General features: G+C 45.8%; 1 protein-coding gene and 1 pseudogene across 5 annotated transcripts in view; one reads left to right on the top strand and one right to left on the bottom strand.

The window, feature by feature from the left end:
• SFMBT1 (Scm like with four mbt domains 1) overlaps window positions 1-15242 on the bottom strand; it is a 153344-nt gene extending 138102 nt beyond the window's left edge. For 2 of the 5 annotated variants that reach the window (XM_030927931.1, XM_030927991.1), the window contains exon 1: window positions 15047-15156. The gene's annotated coding sequence lies outside the window, so the exon portion shown is untranslated. Of the gene's footprint in view, window positions 1-13520; window positions 13890-14390; window positions 14644-15046 lie in introns of those variants that run through there. The other 3 variants (XM_030927965.1, XM_030927883.1, XM_010364965.2) reach the window with 3 other exon arrangements.
• Window positions 14925-15848, top strand: LOC104663685 (annotated as a pseudogene).
• The last annotated feature ends 1440 nt before the right edge of the window (window positions 15849-17288 follow it).

The following is a 17288-nucleotide window of genomic DNA, read 5'->3' as shown; positions in this document are numbered from 1 at the left end:
AGACGGGTGGATCACGAGGTCAGGAGATCGAGACCAGGCTGGCCAACACGGTGAAATCCCGTCTCTACTAAAAAATACAAAAAACTAGCCGGACGAGGTGGCGGGCGCCTGTAGTCCCAGCTACTCGGGAGGCTGAGGCAGGAGAATGGCATAAACTCGGGAGGCGGAGCTTGCAGTGAGCTGAGATCCGGCCACTGCACTCCAGCCTGGGCGACAGAGCGAGACTCCGTCTCAAAAAAAAAAGTGATCTCATTTTTCTTATTTCTGAAGTCTTTGTGGCACAATTTGAATTCAGTAAAACGGGAGAGTGGAGGGATTGGGAGTTTGGAGAGGTTCCTTCCACCCTCCTCCTTTAAAATTACAGTAACTTTCAACTGGCCATAATGCTAAAAAAAAAAAAATCTACTTGCTTCTCCAACAAAAATATTTGGCTCCACTGTAACCAACATTTAAAAGATACAAATACATTAGCAAGTCTGTGACTAAAGTTCAATTACATTTTATATGCTAATATGAAATGCTAATCATATTTTTATGAGTCAACAGTTTTACATAAGATTATTTTGTTTCTAAACCAACAAAGAACTTTAGAATTAGTGAAGCGTCCAAATTACCTAAACTCACTCCACTCAAGCATCAGTTCAGTAAAACACTAAAGGGTTTTCCCCCATAGCTTCAAAATTCCCAATCATTCTCCATTTCAAGCACGATGTGGGGCAGGGACAAGGGAGACAGGAGGCAAAGCCTAAGCCTGTCCAACCCTCTTCCAACTCTGTAGATGGCTCCTCCTGGTTTCAGGGATCCCGGTTCCTCACACAGATAAAGCCATCATCAGCACTCCTACATTAAGTGCACTGATTGCATTAACAACAGTGGGAAGCGAGTGGCTCCACCGGCTTGGATTCTGAAGCTCAACCTGGGGCCCATGCACCTGTGAATAACAACAGGCTCTCTCATCAGTCACACAGGGCAAAGGAAGTGGAGCTGCCCCACCCCACACCCACACAGAACCAGACTGCTGATTGCCTCTTTGTAACTTCTGCCACAAAAAGTAAAGCAAGTGCCCTGCAATTGGATTTTTACTAATGGAAATGTATTTGTCGAGAATCCAAAGATGCTCAGTTATCTTGGAAAAAAGTTATAAAATAACATGATCTTCAAAAATGAAGATGAGGAAAGGTATTTTGCCAACTTAAAACATTCATCAAAATAGATACTTAAAGCAGCAAAATATGACAAAATACTAGTTTCTGATTTTTAAAAAACCTGAACATTCAGAACTAAAACTATAACACTATTAAAAAAAAAAGTGTCCAAGAATAGGAAAAAAATATTTCTTAATAATGTATAAATTGGTTATTTATTCACACCTCCATTTACATACACGTATTTGCCAGATGCTCAGTACCAGGATGCCATGGTGATTAAAATACAGACACAGTCCCTACCTTCAGAGCTTACAATAGTAAATGAACACAAGGAATAACACACTGGTAATGTAGTTTATCTCTCCCACAAGGGACAATTAGGAAAAACATCCTGGGAGTAGGTTCACAGATTTTAATATTCTCTAGAGTGGCTTTAAAGTATTTTATGATAAATTACAATTAAAATATTAAAACGAGCTAAAAATAAAATATTTCATATAGTGAAAAGTGTCACTAAGAAAATCAAACAATGGTGAGAAAAAAGTGCCTCTGGAATGGAGGTAAGGATATCCAGGGAAGGCTTCACTGAGCTGAACCCTCCATGATTAAAAGGAATTAAATGTAACAAACTTGATGTGCAGCCAGCTGGACACAATGGTTCATGCCTGTAATCCCAGCACTTTCAGAGCCCAAGGCAAGTGGAATATTTGAGCTCAGGGGTTCAAGACCAGCCTGGACAACATGGCGAAAACCCATCTCTACTAAAAATACAAAAAGTAGCTGAGCATGGTGGTGCATGCCTATAGTCCCAGCTACTTGGGAGGCTGATGTGGGAGGATCTCTTGAACCCAGGAGGCGGAAGCTGCAGTGAGCCGTGATCACACCACTGCACTCCAGCCTGGGTGACAGAGCGAGACCCTGTTACAAAAAAAAAGAAAAACAAATTGATATCCTTGGGATGGACAGAAGACCCATGTGGGAAAGCAAGTGGAAAAGTGGTAGAAGTGGGCAGGGAACAAGAAACAAAGAGTATTGTAGGCCACACAAGGAGTTTGGATTTTATTCTAATTACTACGGAGAGCCACTGGCACGCTCTAAGCCTGGAAATGACAAGATGAGAGCTCATTAAACTTAACCATTTCTTGTTTAGAACATGATACATTTTCAAATAGAAATAACATTATAAGTGGATATGTTGCAGTATTGCTTCCATGCCTTCATTCAGCTATAATTTATTTAGTGTCTCCTCTGTGCTAGGTTGTGTGCGAGGTACTAACTAGGAATAAAATAGTATCTCTGACCTTGAGCTCACAGTTTAGAGCTCAAGATGAGAAAACACTGAACAAATAATCACAATTGTAATATTTTTAAGAGAGGAATATGTGGAACGCTGTGAGTGCCCAGAGCAAAGGGTGGTCAATGCAACCTGAGGGAGTCCAGAAGGGAAGGCTTCACAGAAGCCCTGGGCCTTAAAGGACAAACAGGGATTGCTTTAGCAAAGCATTCCCCTACACGCAAGCCCCTGACAGAATACAAGAAAACTTGAGGCCTACCAAAGATTCTGCCTTTTGAAGTATTTATGGGCCAGGTGCAAGAGCTCATGTCTGTAATCCCAGTGCTTTGGGAAGCTGAGGTAGGAGGATCATTTGAGGCCAGGAGTTCGAGACCAGCCTGGGCGACAGAGCAAGACCCTGCCTCTACAAAATTTTTGAATAAAATTTGTGTTTTTTTGAGGCAGAGTCTAGCTCTGTCACCCAGGCTGGAGTGCAGTGGCGTGATCTCGGCTCACTGCAGCTTCCACCTCCCAGGTTCCAGCAATTCTCCTGCCTCAGCCTCCAAAGCAGCTGGGATTACAGGCACATGCCACCACGCCCAGCTAATTTTTGTATTTTTAGTAGAGACGGGGTTTCACCATGTTGGCCAGGCTGGTCTCAAATGACAAGTGATCCACCCACCTCAGCCTCCCAAAGTGCTGGGATTACAGGTGTGAGCCACCACACCTGGCCCCCAATTTTTTTAATACCAAGTTTTTTTGCAGCCATTTTTATCCCCCTCAACTACAAGCTTTTATCAAAATTCTGATAGAGATTTTGAAAACATTCCAAATACTCTCCACTTAGATTCAAAATTTTTAAATTTCCTGATTTTCTTTATCTTTCTATATACACAAAGATTTACACACACACACACACACATTTTGTGAGCCATTTGAAAATGCTGAGGATATCATACCTCACCCTCTAAACTCTTCAGCTTGCATCTCTCAAGAATAAGCACATTCTCCTTTATGTATAAATAACTACAATGCCATTATCACACCTAAAAAAAGAAAAAATTGGCCAGGCGCAGTGGCTCATGCCCGTAATCACAGCACTTTGAGAGGCCAAGGCAGACGGGTCACCCGAGGTCAGGAGTTCAAGACCAGCCTGACCAACATGGAGAAACCCTGTCTCTACTAAAAACACAAAAAATTAGCGAGGCGTGGTAGTGCATGCCTGTAATCCCAGCTACTTGGGAGACTAAGGCAGGAGAATCGCTGGAACTCAGGAGGCAGAGGTTGCGGTGAGCCAAGATGGCGCCATTGCACTCTAGCCTAGGCAATAAGAGCAAAACTCCGTCTCAAAAAAAAAAAAAAATCAACAATTCCTTAATATCATCTATTATCAGGTACCTCTTTTTTTTTTTAGTACAAAGGACTTTGCCGAAAATTTTATTGAAGGAATGTGTTTTAATAAACTGGTTAGATTTATTACCTGCATTGCATTTTGACATTTTAAAAATGTAATAATACTTTATAAAATTTAAGTTAAGGAATCTTTCCTTGGCAAGATTCATCACCGGCATGGGCATGGTGGCTCATGCCTGTAATCCCAACACTGTGGGAGGCCCAGGCGGGCAGATCACTTGAGGTCAGGAGTTTGAGACCAACCTGGCCAACATGGTGAAATCCCGTCTCTACTAAAAATACAAACATTAGCCGGGTGTGGTGGTGTGTGCCTGTCTATAATCCCAGCCACTAGGGAGGCTGAGGCAGGAGAATTACTTGAACCAGGAGGCGCAGGTTGCAGTGAGCCAAGTTCGCACCACTATACTCCAGCCTGGGTGACAGAGTCTATTTCAATAATTAATTAATTAATTACAAACAAATTTAAAAAATTAAAATTAAAAACATACTAAAAGAATAATTGTGGACCAGGCGTAGTGGCTCATGCCTATAAACCCAGCACTTTGGGAGGCTGAGACGGTTGTTTCACCTGAGGTCAGGAGTTCGAGACCAGCCTGGCCAACATGGTGAAACCTTGTCGCTACTAAAAATACAAAAATGAGCTGGGCATTGTGGTGGGCGCCTGTAATCCCAGCTACTTGGGAGGCTGAGGCAGGAAAATCGCTTGAACCCAGGAGGCAGAGGCTGCAGTGAGCCAAGATTGAGCCACTGCATTCCAGTCTGGGCAACAGAGTGAGACTCCGTCTCAAAATAATAATAATGATAATAATTTTAGTAATCAAATATACCAAAAAGTGTGACGGCGGTCCATGCGAGACTGACATTTTGGGAGCACTGCCTTAGCAGAAGAACACCCTAAGCAGATGGAACACGGCAGGAAATGATTTACAGGAGAGTGGGTTGGTGAGGCTGTGGAGACCATGAGAGAAGGGGATAAGCTGGACAAATGGACTGGGCCTGAGCGCTTCAAGGATTCCGCATGCCTTCCTGAGGAGTTTGGACTTTACCCGGCCAATTGTGGGATTTTATGTGACTAAAATCAAGTTTGTTTAGAAAGCTCTACTTGGCCTCAGTGTAGCTGGATGGATGGGAGAGGTGGGGAAGGTAGGGAGACTATTTGGAAGCAACAGAACAAGGTTTGTATTTTTCACTGCAAATATGTAAGATTTTAGTTTTATGGGTTGTATAAGTCTACTGTATTGATAAATGAACAAAACAAAAACAGTAAAACTAAACAAAGTTTATCTTGAAAATGTTCATGTTGGTAGAAATGTAGCTTTCAAGAGTCAGCAGAGACTTAAGTAAATTTTTTTTTTTTTTTAAATGGAGTCTCACTCTGTTGCCCAGGCTGGAGTGCAGTGGCACCATCTCGTCTCACTGAAACCCCCATCTCCCAGGTTCAAGTGATTCTCCTGCCTCAGCCTCCCCAGTAGCTGGGATTACAGGCACGTGCCACCACGCCCAGCTAATTTTTTTATTAAAATTGATGAGGTTTCACCATGTTAGCCAGACTGGTCTCAAATTCCTGGCCTCAAGTGATCCACTCACCTCAGCCTGCCAAAATACTGGAATTACAGGCGTAAGCAACCGTGTCCAGCCAGAGATGTAAGTAAATTTCGAAAGGAGCCCTTCAGCACTTTTGACAGTCTCAGCATTTGATGAAGCTAACTCTTTTTAATACTACTTTCACTTTCCAAGGTGTCTTTCCCTTTCCCTGGCAAGATTCATCACTGGCACTAGTTTTACATTTATCAGTCACAATCAAAATTTAAATTTCCAAAGGAAAAAAGTGGGGTACAGAATAGATAAATGGTTCAAAACATACAGCATGCCCTCAAAGCAGTGCCGACAGCAACTCTGAGGAGCTCCATTTATGCAGAATCCATGGGGAAGGCTGCCCCAAGAGCCAGCCGCCAGTCCTGCCTGGGAGGAGAGGGAAGCAGAGAATGTCCAGCTATCCAGTCGTAGGACAGGATGCTGGCCCTTCGCCCTACTCCACTAGCAGGACTCTCATTTTATTTTACTTATTGGGCTTCCTAGAAAGATTTCATTAGAACAAGGGGTTCCACAACTTTAAAAACACTTGAAAACCAAGGAGTCAGAACTGTACGTTCTAACTCCCAGGTTGGTAATTCAAGAGTAAGACCTCAGGTTCCACAGGAAAGCTGCCAGTGGACAAAACAAACACCATCGCTGAGGAGCAATGTGAAGAAAGAGACCTGAGCCAACAGGCCTACTAGGGGACTGGCGCATTTGGGATAGAAGGAGAAATTAGATTTTGGATCCGTGGATTCTGAGGTGCCAGTGTGGCACCCAACTTGGAAGCCCAATGGGCAGGGTTATAGGGGTCTTAGAGGAGCACAGGAACTAGACAAACTATAAATGTGGACAACTTCATTGAGAGAGATGTAAACAGAAAGAAGGGAAGGTCTTAAAACATTACAAAAGGCAAAGAGAAAGGTCTGCCTCAAGACAGAGCTGTCTGGAGAACCTGAATTCTTCTCCAAGGTAGTCTATACCCAGGAGCAGAGAGAGGAACTGGCTGGAAGGCTGCAGGTGGCCTATGGGGCCACATTAGGGAAAGAGGGAAAGAACAAAGTGGATTGACTAGGGAGCTGCTCAAAGATTAGACAGTGGGTCCAGGCCTGAAGGGGCTGGAACTCTGGGAGAAAATGAAGGTCACAATGAGATAAAAGACGAGGCACAGGGAGAACAGAGAAGCTTCTCAAGTAGGCTGCAGAGAAAGAATACCATACCAGAACCCAACATTTCACCAGCAGACTATTCCGGAAAGCACTCCTGTCACACAAAGTCAATGGAAAGCCAAAAACAGAAGTAAAAGTCAATGGCTAGGAGAGGAGCTAGGGTGAGGGCACTTGTGTCTTACTGTCCTGGCTGGCTGCAGGAATCATGCAGCCCTCCTCAAGCACTTGCTGCAGAAAAGGAAGATTCTCCCTAGAAAGGGAGGCCAGAAGAGCCCACCCAGCCCTCTGCTTCTCTTGTCATAGCCATTCCTGAGAATGGAGCCTGGCAACAAAGAAAGTCATTTGAAGCTCTTCTCTGTTGATTGAGGAGCCCAATTGAATACTTACAGGAAAACTGGGTACAGATAATGCCTAGGAGAAGATCTAAGCCTGTTTCTCAATTTGCATACGGTGTTATTCATATTAACAATAAGGAAAACTATGTATGTTTTAAGTGCAACTGTAACTTGATTGAGGACTGGAAAGCCAACATTAAAAGAGAAATAAAATTAAAATAATAAATATTAATTACATTAAGAGGTCAAGGGATTCAGATGTTTTAATACCATCATAAACACCTATAACAACAATAATACACCCAAAGTTTCTCAAATTTTTATATTTAGCTAGACCACCCAACCCTGCTCATTTTGCTCAATGATAAAAATGAAAATCAGGCTGGGCATAGTGCCTCATGCCTGTAATCCCAGCACTTTGGGAAGTTGAGGCTAGAGAATCACTTGAGGCCAGGAGTTTGAGACTAGCTTGGACAACACTGAGAGACCTCATGTCTACAAAAAATGTTTTAAAGGCCCAACTGGCTGGGACTACAGATGTCCACCACCACGTCTGGCTAATTTTTGTATAAATTTTATTTAATTTGATTTCATTTTAAGTTCCAGGATACATGTACAGGATGCACAGGTTTGTTACATATAAACAATTTTTAATAATAAAAATTTACATCCTCATTATATATCACTATGTTCGAGACAGGCAATATGCTAAGTGCATTGGTGTGATCACCATCTAACCACCCCAAGAGGGTTATTTTATGTCACAAGTCAAAATGAGCCCAAAAGATATCTTAAAATTACAATTCAAAATTACCATATGCTATTTTTAACACAGAAAATTTTAAAGGAACTGATCCTTAAGAAAGAACACTAGAAAAAACTGAGAGACAGGAGAGCACTCTAGTCTGGGGAGCAAATTAATGTGAAAAGAAATGAAGAACCAGTGGCAACCCATGGCAGCCTCACCACTGAGCAAATATTCCATAGCAGCCACCTCAAATGCTTTTTAAAAAACTCTTCAGGGTACAAAAAATAATAATTTGGAATTCAAATCTGAGTATTTGTTGGTTAACACTTTAAATTGAGTATCAGCAAGAAAAACTCCTAGGCATTTTAGTAATTGCTACATTTCTCATCCCAGCACATGTTGTCATTCCAAATGTGTGACTGCCCCACACTTTCAACTGCCAACAAACCACCTTCCATCTCTCATCTAAGATCCTCTCCAAATACCATCTCAGACAGAACCCAACTTTCCCAGATAAACAGATACTGACACTTAACAACCCTATCTGCCCCACATCAGTTTAATAATTAACCTTTCTCTAGACCAAGCAAAAACATCAAAAAAGAACCAATGCACCAGACCAGTATGCCAGTTAAAAAACAAACAAACAAAAAAGACCCAATGCACACAGCACTGTGCATCATGTTAGAAATATCACCTTATAGCTTCTCTCTCCATAGTGACATGCTTGGCTCACTGAAGTTAATCAACTGCTCAAACCACAGAGTTCAACAGGGACTTAACTCATCATTTAATACACAATATACAGACTACTTTTTTGTTTTTATTTATTTTTTTGAGACAGGGTCTCGCTATGTCACCAGGCTGAAGGGGTGTGATCACAGCCCACTGCAACCTCCGTCTCCCTAGCTCAAGGCTGCATCAACCTCCCGAGTAGCTGAGACTACAAGCACGCACCAAGACACCTAATTTTTAATTTTTTTTTTTTTTTTTTTGTAGAGACAGAGCTTTCCTACATTGTCCAGGCTGGTATCAAACTACTGGACTCAAGAGATCTGCCTGCCTTGGTCTCCCAAAGTGCTGGGATTACAGGTGTAAGTCACTGTGCCCAGCCTATTTTTTGTTTTTAAATAAATTCCTTGAGTGATAAGTCTAAAGAGAGCTAAATAAGGTAAAAACATCCTCTTGAATAAAAGAAAGAATAATTATATACACATTTTCAGGTGTCTCTGAGTTAGAGGAAAAGGTTTACAATCAAATCATTAAAACTTATGCATGGCCGGGCGCAGTGGCTCAAGCCTGTAATCCCAGCACTTTGGGAGGCCGAGACGGGCGGATCACGAGGTCAGGAGATCCAGACCATCCTGGCTAACACGGTGAAATCCCCGTCTCTACTAAAAAATATAAAAAACTAGCCGGGCGACGTGGCGGGCGCCTGTAGTCCCAGCTACTCGGGAGGCTGAGGCAGGAGAATGGCGTAAACCCGGGAGGCGGAGCTTGCAGTGAGCTGAGATCCGGCCACTGCACTCCAGCCTGGGCGGCAGAGCGAGACTCCGTCTCAAAAAAAAAAAAAAAAAAGCTTATGCAGTGAAGTCATGTAATTTTTCTGTTAATAACGTGTCGTTGTTCTTATCCTTCCTCCCCCTTTTGAAAAGTTTAAACATGAATCTGCAACAACCTGACCACATTCTTTCTATTTTAAATCATTTTTCGCCAGGCGCGGTGGCTCACGCCTGTAATCCCAGCACTTTGGGAGGCCAAGGAGGGTGGATCACCTGAGGTCAGGAGTTCAAGACTAGCCTGACCAACATGGTGAAACCCCATCTTTACTAAAAATAGCAAAATTAGCCGGGCAAGGTGGCACATGCCCATAATCCCAGCTACTTGGGAGGCTGAGGCAGGATAATTGCTTGAACCTGGGAGGCAGAGGTTGCGATGAGCCAAGATCGTGCCATTACACTCCAGCCTGGGCAACAAGAGTGGAAGTCCGGGCCGGGCGCGGTGGCTCAAGCCTGTAATCCCAGCACTTTGGGAGGCCGAGACGGGCGGATCACGAGGTCAGGAGATCGAGACCATCCTGGCTAACATGATGAAACCCCGTCTCTACTAAAAAATACAAAAAACTAGCCCGGCGACGTGGCGGGCGCCTGTAGTCCCAGCTGCTTGGGAGGCTGAGGCGAGAGAATGGCTTAAACCCAGGAGGCGGAGCTTGCAGTGAGCTGAGACCCGGCCACTGCACTCCAGCCTGGGCGGCAGAGCGAGACTCCGTCTCAAAAAAAATAAAAAAAAAGAGTGAAAGTCCGTCTCAAAAAAAAAAAAAAAAAAAAGGCCGGGCGCAGGGTTCACACCTGTATTCCCACCACTTTGGGAGGCCGAGGCAGGTGGATCACGAGGCTAGGAGATCGAGACCAACCTGGCTAACACAGTGAAACCCTGTCTCTACTAAAAAACACAAAAAATTAGCTAGGCATGGTGGCAGACGCCTGTAGTCCCAGCTACTCGGGAGGCTGAGGCAAGAGAATGGCGTGAACCTGGGAGGTGGAGCTTGCAGTGAGCCAAGATCGTGCCATTGCACTACAGCCTGGGCGACAGAGCAAGACTCCGTCTCAAAATAAAATAAAATAAAATTATGTTCCAATGAGGTTAGTATCCCCTGAAGAATGGGAGACTCCTATCAAAATCCCACTCCCCAAACTCTAATGGTTTAAAATCTCCCAGGTAACCAAAATCCCCAGACACTTTTATCCCATTTAATAAATATGTATATACAGAAATATTATTTTCAAATACAAAATACCTCAATTAGGTAATAAATGCTATAAATGCTATATACTAAAAGAAAAATACTCTGCCATAAGGAAGTTCTCTCATTTACTCATTACAAGTTCTCTCATTTTCATGTAATTATTCCAAAATATTGGTTATCAGCCAAATAATCCCAGAAAGCAAAATTTTGGAAAATTGTAAGAAAAAAATGTAACATTAAAAATATTAAAGATGTAAAATGTCTGTCTAAATAATGGCCTTCTGGTTTTTGGACTGTATCTATTAACTTAATGTGAACATAACATGAAGTCAAACTAAAAAGTCAATGAAGTTTTGCATAGTTCATCTTTTCTACAGACTTGCAGCTGCTACACCACCATTCCACAGCTAAACCCAGTCTAGTTATCACTGTGAGAGCAAAAGTACACTACAGAAACAGTAAGGTTATGGATAGGCAAATTATATTGTGTTGGTTTGTTTTTTGAGACAGTCTTACTCTGTTACCCAGGCTGGAGTGCAGCAGTGCAATCATAGCTCACTGCAACCTCAAACTCCTGGGCTCAAGGGATCCTCCCACCTCAGCCTCCTGAGGAGCTGGGATTATAGGTGCCCGCCACCATGCCTGGCTAATTTTTTTTATTTTTTGTAGACACAGGGTCTCCCTTTTCTTTCATCCAGGCTGGTCTCGAACTCCTGGTCTCAAGCCATCCTCTTGCCTAGCCTCCCAAAGTGCTGGGATTATAGGCATGAGACACTGTGCCTAGCCAGCAATCATTTTTAAAAGAAAAAATCTGAGTTTACAACAAAACATAGCAAAAAAAGGAAATTCCCTTTCATCGTGTATTTTGTTTCTCATTGTATATCTCTTTAGTTGCTTCTCTTAAAAATTTAATAGATTTTAAATTAAACAATCTGATCACATAAAAGCCAAGAAATTTAAAAAGAGACACAAAAAGAAACAATGGATCAGTAATAGCTAAGTCATCAATTACTCTCTTGGCTAATGAGGGAATCTTGGGTAGAGTGACCAAATTCAGCTTAGTGGCTGGTCAGTCAGTTGGTTGGCTAACTTAACACAGAAAGACAGAATTGTTCAGTGAAATCATTTCACAAAAGAAAACCTTTTAACTTTGTGGACTATTCCCCATGGATCCCTACACCACAGGTCTTAGAACATTCCCAACTTTTATCACACGGGTATCTTTGCAGTAAAAACACAAGCCGTTGTTAGTAACTAACAAAATAAGAATTCACTTACAACATCTAACCCATCTCCTTTACCGTAGAAACAAGAAAAGGCACAAGAAGACACTGGTGAAGGAAATGCAAATTGTTGCAGCATTTGCTTCAGTGGAGAATATTTAGAAGTCCACCTTCCTAGACAGAGGGTTAATTTATACAGGTATCTTAGTTATGCTGGGTTTTTTTAATCACACCTGACACAATTTTTAGTTAACCTTTTGTTTTTGCTTTCATTGTTGGACTTTAAATGATTTGATAAACCAGCTGACTATCCTGTATATGTAAGTCAAGTTAACTGCTGTCATTGAAAACCTTGTTAAAGCTTACACATTCTTAATTCACTTAACTTTAAAAAACCAATTTTCATTCAATTTTCTCAGCAAATTCTAGGCATTAAGACACTGATTCATCTACTGACACCTTAAGCTCTAACTTGTTGGGAAAATTCATGATTCATTATTCAAATCTATTGTCTACAAATATATAGTACCTCTATTCCAAAAACGGGAAGTAATAGATTAATACCATTGTCTGTGAACATAAGGACTCCCAAGAACTACAAATCGTAACCTGCAAAGTATTGCCCCCACTGAAAAGTGACCTTCTAAGAAGTCCCTCAGGACAGAATTTTAAGTTATTCAGGGTTACAAAAACCCTAAGAACCATTATAAAAGCAAAGGGTCATGGTTTATACGGCCATAACTCCAAGTTTACATACAAGCTATCCTCAGTTTGTTAGTATTGCCCCTTTAACCCTCAAAAGGGTCCTGTTTTGAGGCAAAACTCATCTGTGGTGACAGAAGTCAGAACCGTGGTTGCCGTGGGGAGGGGGAATGTGTTTACTGAATGGAAAAGATACAGGGCCTGAAAATGTTCCATATCTTGATCTGAGTGTGGTTATCAGGGTGTATACATACATAAAAAGTCACTGAATTGTACCCTTAAGATCTTTCTGTAGGTTATATATACCTCAATAAAAAATACATATAATTTTTAAGCACATTGAAATACATTGTTAAAAATCTATTCAAATAATCATACAAAACCATTCTGGATCTACCTACCAAGATATTTTTTCCAAATGAATTTTAATAAAGACACACATTAAGAGCACTTTTATGTAGAACCTATCAAAATATACACTGTGATTTCTAAGAATCTTTCAGTTAAAAAAGCCACCGAATTTTCGAACTGAAAGCACCCTCAAAAATGATCTGTTTATCTTAATGTTGCAAATAAGGAAAATCAAAGCTACAACGGGTAAGAAAAGTGCCCAAGATAAGGCAGTTAGTCAATTACAGCGGTAATAACAGAACCGTTTCCTGATCTCTGGCCGTTTCTACCAAGCCGTTACTTTCCTGACATTGCAAACAAATCTTAACTCCGAATCTACCTATGGCCTAATTCAACGAATGCCTCAAAACGCTAGTCAACAGGCCTCAAAGTGTACACATAGACACACTCATCTTCCTTCATCCTTTCAAGCCAGTTGACAAATTAATGACTATATGTTCAAGCACTTTATCCAGATGCAATAAAATTAAGTATGACATCTTAGAAAATGTGGTTCAAGAGAAGACATACAAGGGGATTGACAAAATCCATCTTCCTTTCAGATCTCTTTGATGGTTACTTGGTTCTCAAACACAGATCAGTGCTAACAGGACTCAAAAACACCAATTGGGACAATCAACCAGTGCTGCTTCGGGCCACCCGCTGGGAACACCCCCACCTGACCCAAGCGTCCACTACTCCTCGAGCATAAGCTCTGGGGGTGACCTGTGCCTGCCGGCTTAGTTTTAGACCCTACGGGAACAGCTGACATCTTGTGAAAAACTTAACATAACGTACATCCTTTCCGCGGGAATTTATTTCTGTTCGCACAAGGCGTTTCTGCTCCGCACAGAGCAGGCCTTGCTTCCCAGGACGCCGCTCGCCCCTCCACAGCCTCCTTTTCAACGTCCAAAATCGGACTTTAGGAACAGAAATCGAAACGGTCACGGACCTCCCGAGCGGCGGGTCGGGGCGCTGCCGGGTCGGCGCAGGGTCCGGCGGCGGTGCCCGGCGGGCCGCGGCGCCGGAGAGGCCCGCTCACTTCACAACGGCAGCCCGGAGCCACCGGTTGCGGCGGCCGCTAGACGTTCCGCCACCGCGCGGCGACCGCCCTGGCCCTCCGAAGTTCCGACCGGCCGCGCGCCCGGCCCCAGCTGCGGGTTCGCGCCCCGCCCGGAGCGAGCCCGGGGGGCGGGTCCGCGGGGGCTCGGCGGGCGGAGCGCGGGGCGCGCGCGGGGAGGGGCGCGCGGTGGGCCCGGCGCGCCGGGGAACTTGGGCGCCCGCCACTGCCGCCGCCCGGCCACTTTCCTTTCACGCCTCCTGCGGGCTGACGCGCGCCGCGCTGCCTGCCAGGGGCTGACGGCCGCCGCCGCTCTCCGCCGCGGCGAGGCGCCCAGGCGCGCCCCTGTTGCCGGCCGGCCGGCGCGCGGGACCGCGGGGCCGCGCGCGGGCGCCGCGCTCCCCCCGCCCCGCCCCCGCCCCCAACGTGCCGCCGCCGCCGCCCGTTGGCGCCTCAGCCCGCGCGCCCGCCGGCGCCCGGCGGTTTCCCGTTGGCAAAGTTGCGCGGCGGCTTCGAAGGGGACGCCGTGCGGTCCCCCGCCCCAGCGCCGCCGCCGCCCCTCCAGGCCGCCGCGCGGGAAGGCCCAGCCGGCGGCCCCGCTTTTTTACCTGCCGGGAGTTTTCGCGCGCGCGCTCGCTCGATCGCTCGCTTTTCCCCCTCTCGCGCTCGTTTTCTTTCTTTCTTTCTTTCTTTTCGCTCCCCCGCGCGGGCGCTTTTTCCTCCCGCGTTGCCCGCGTTCGCCCGCTCGCGCCCTCCTTCCTGCTGGGTTCGGCGGAGCGGGGCGGCCGGCAGCTCTCCCCGCCCCCCTCCACCCGCGCTCCGGCGGAGGCGGCGGCGGCGCTCCGCGCTCCGACTCATTCCAATATGGCACGGATGCAGGGCGCATGCGCCCGCGCCCCCCCACCCCCAGCTCCGCGGTCCTCCCGGCAGCCTGCGCCCCTCGCGCCGCGCCCGTGGAGCCCCGGGGCCCGGCTGCCCCGCTCCCTCCCCAGCGCCATCCCTCCGGACTGGGGCCACGCGGGAGGCAAGGACTACGCGGGCTGGTGTGCTGGGGGTCTGGCGCCGCGGGCCACCCACGCCCCCAGCCAGCAACTCGGCGCTGACGGCTCTGAGGCCGTGGCGCAGGACACGCGGCGGCGCCTCGGGCCCCCGACGGCGCCGTGGCCCCGAGCTGAATGGCCCGGAAGAGGAGACGCTTCCCCGGGAACCCAGTGCCCGCCTTGGCCTGGCCCCGACCCAGGAGGGAAGGGCCCCCGCGCCTCACCTCGGGTTGTGGACGGAGCGGTGGGGATCCCAGAGAGGTTCGCGGGTCGGACCTGGCGTACTGGCCCGGCGAAGAGCGCCGCTGTCGCCCGCACGTGACCGGTTCGGACAAGATGGCAAGAGCGGAGAAGCGGCCGGATCCCAGATGCGCGCGTGCTGCCGCCGTGGGGGCTGCGCCCGTTTGCCTGCCCCGCGTCGGGGATCGGGCGCGCCCTCTGAGACCTGAAAAGGCACCCAAGTGCCCCCTGTCTGCGAAGTCCGGCGCGGGCCCTCCGGCGCCCCCGGTGTCTCTAGGCTTCCGCAGGAGGCGCCCTGTAAATCTTGAGTCTTCCTGCAGCGAGGGGGCACAGGACAGCTGCGAATTGGGACGAAAGAGCCCAGAGCCCCGGGAAGGATCAGAACCTCGAAGGCGGCTTCAAGTCGGCCCCGCAACCCGAGGTGACCGTGAGCGGTTACGTTGCCTGAGCTCGCCCCCTACTCCTGAGCGCAGGTGCCCGTGGGACATAACACCCGCCCACCTGCTGCGGAAAGTTCCCTCCAGGAGGGAGTTTCCGCGCCACCGAGACCCGGGAGCTCCCGATGAGACTCCCAGGCCCTGAAAGGAGTTCTCGGACAGGGCCCAGAGGCGCCCCCACCGCAAGAAGAAAGTCTGGGGTTCTCACGGTGTGCCAGGCGCGAGCTCGAGCCGTCTCCCTCAACCGCTCTGGGAAATATCCCACTTCAGGAACTTTTACTCAAAGTCACGCCGCTGGTTGGATTTGAATCCAGAGTTTTTTTTAGCAGTCTCTGAAAAAACAATATGACAACCAGAAAGAGAACAATCTGAAAAGAATACAGTAATCCATATTATTACAATGAAATGAAACTTTTCACGGCATGAAACATATATATACACTGTATATAGTTGCAACAACACTTTTTGTTACTACTTTCACTACCATTTTTATTTTGTTCACATGATTCATTTTTAAGGTGTGCAGGTGTACTTAACTATTCACTCAGCCCCCTAATATTTTTGGTTCTTTACAGTTGTTTGCTAACGTATCCTTGAATTCTGCACTTGGGGCAAATACCTGGGAGTGGAAAGGCTCCCAGGTAGAAGGCTGTGAATGGCCAAGTAGTCTTGGCTTACAGCGTCATGTTTTCCCCAAGAGCTGCCCCAATTATTCTACCACCTCCAAGAAACAAGTGTAAGGAGTTTAACACACTTTTAAACATTGAGTGCCATTTTCCCCCTACTTTAATAGTCTATTGCTAGTTCAAGGTTACTTGGCATTTCTTAGGTGACCAAACATTCAAACATGAATTTTTTTTCCATGCATTTATTATCTGCATTCCCTCTTCTGTTAATGTTCTGTTCATATCTATCTTCTGGGGACTTGAACCTCTTCTAACTTTAAACAAGCTTTTTTTGTATTATAGATATTATTCCTTTGTCGACGTTGATGCAAATATTTTCTAGCCTGTTCTTATTTTATTCTAATGTTCAATGTGTCATTCTAGTGAATCCTTCGTGGTTTTCTTAATTGCTTCAATTCTGACAAAGTGAGCTTTCTGCTGCCCATCTGATAGTCTTTTTTTCTGCTAGTTTTGTACAATTTCATTTCATATTTCATTCTCTGATGATTATCCCAATTTTATTTTGGTTTATTTATTTGGAGTAAAATATGGACATAACTCACTACCACTGTCATCGGTTGTTATTAATTCTGCAGTTACCATTTATTAAATAATTATTCACCAGACGTGGTGACACCTGTAGTCCTAGCATTTTGGGAGATTGAGGCAAGAGGATCACTTTAAGCCAGGAGTTTTAGGCTGCAGTGAGCCGTGATTGTGCTACTGCACTCCAACCTGGGTGACAGAGCAAGACTCCATCTCAAAAAATAAAAATAAAAATAATTTTTTAAAAAGACTGGGCACAGTGGCTCATGACTGTAATCCCAGCACTTTGGGAGGCCAAGGTGGGAGGATCACGAGGTCAGGAAATCGAGACCATCCTGGCTAACAGTGAAACTCCGTCTCTACTAAAAACACACAAAAAAATTAGGCGGGCGTGGTGGCGGGCACCTGTAGTCCCAGCTACTGGGGAGGCTGAGGCAGGAGAATGGTGTGAACCTTGGAGGCAGAGCTTGCAGTGAGCGGAGATTGCGCCACTGCCCTCTAGCCTGGGCAACAAAGCGAAACTCCGTCTCAGAAAAAAAAAAAAAAAAAAAAAAAATTCCTTTGTTTAGTAAAACCTA

The sequence above is a fragment of the Rhinopithecus roxellana genome, chromosome 1 (genome assembly GCF_007565055.1).
Source record: "Rhinopithecus roxellana isolate Shanxi Qingling chromosome 1, ASM756505v1, whole genome shotgun sequence".
Taxonomy (NCBI): Eukaryota; Metazoa; Chordata; class Mammalia; order Primates; family Cercopithecidae; genus Rhinopithecus; species Rhinopithecus roxellana.
This window is presented reverse-complemented; position numbering and strand designations above follow the sequence as displayed.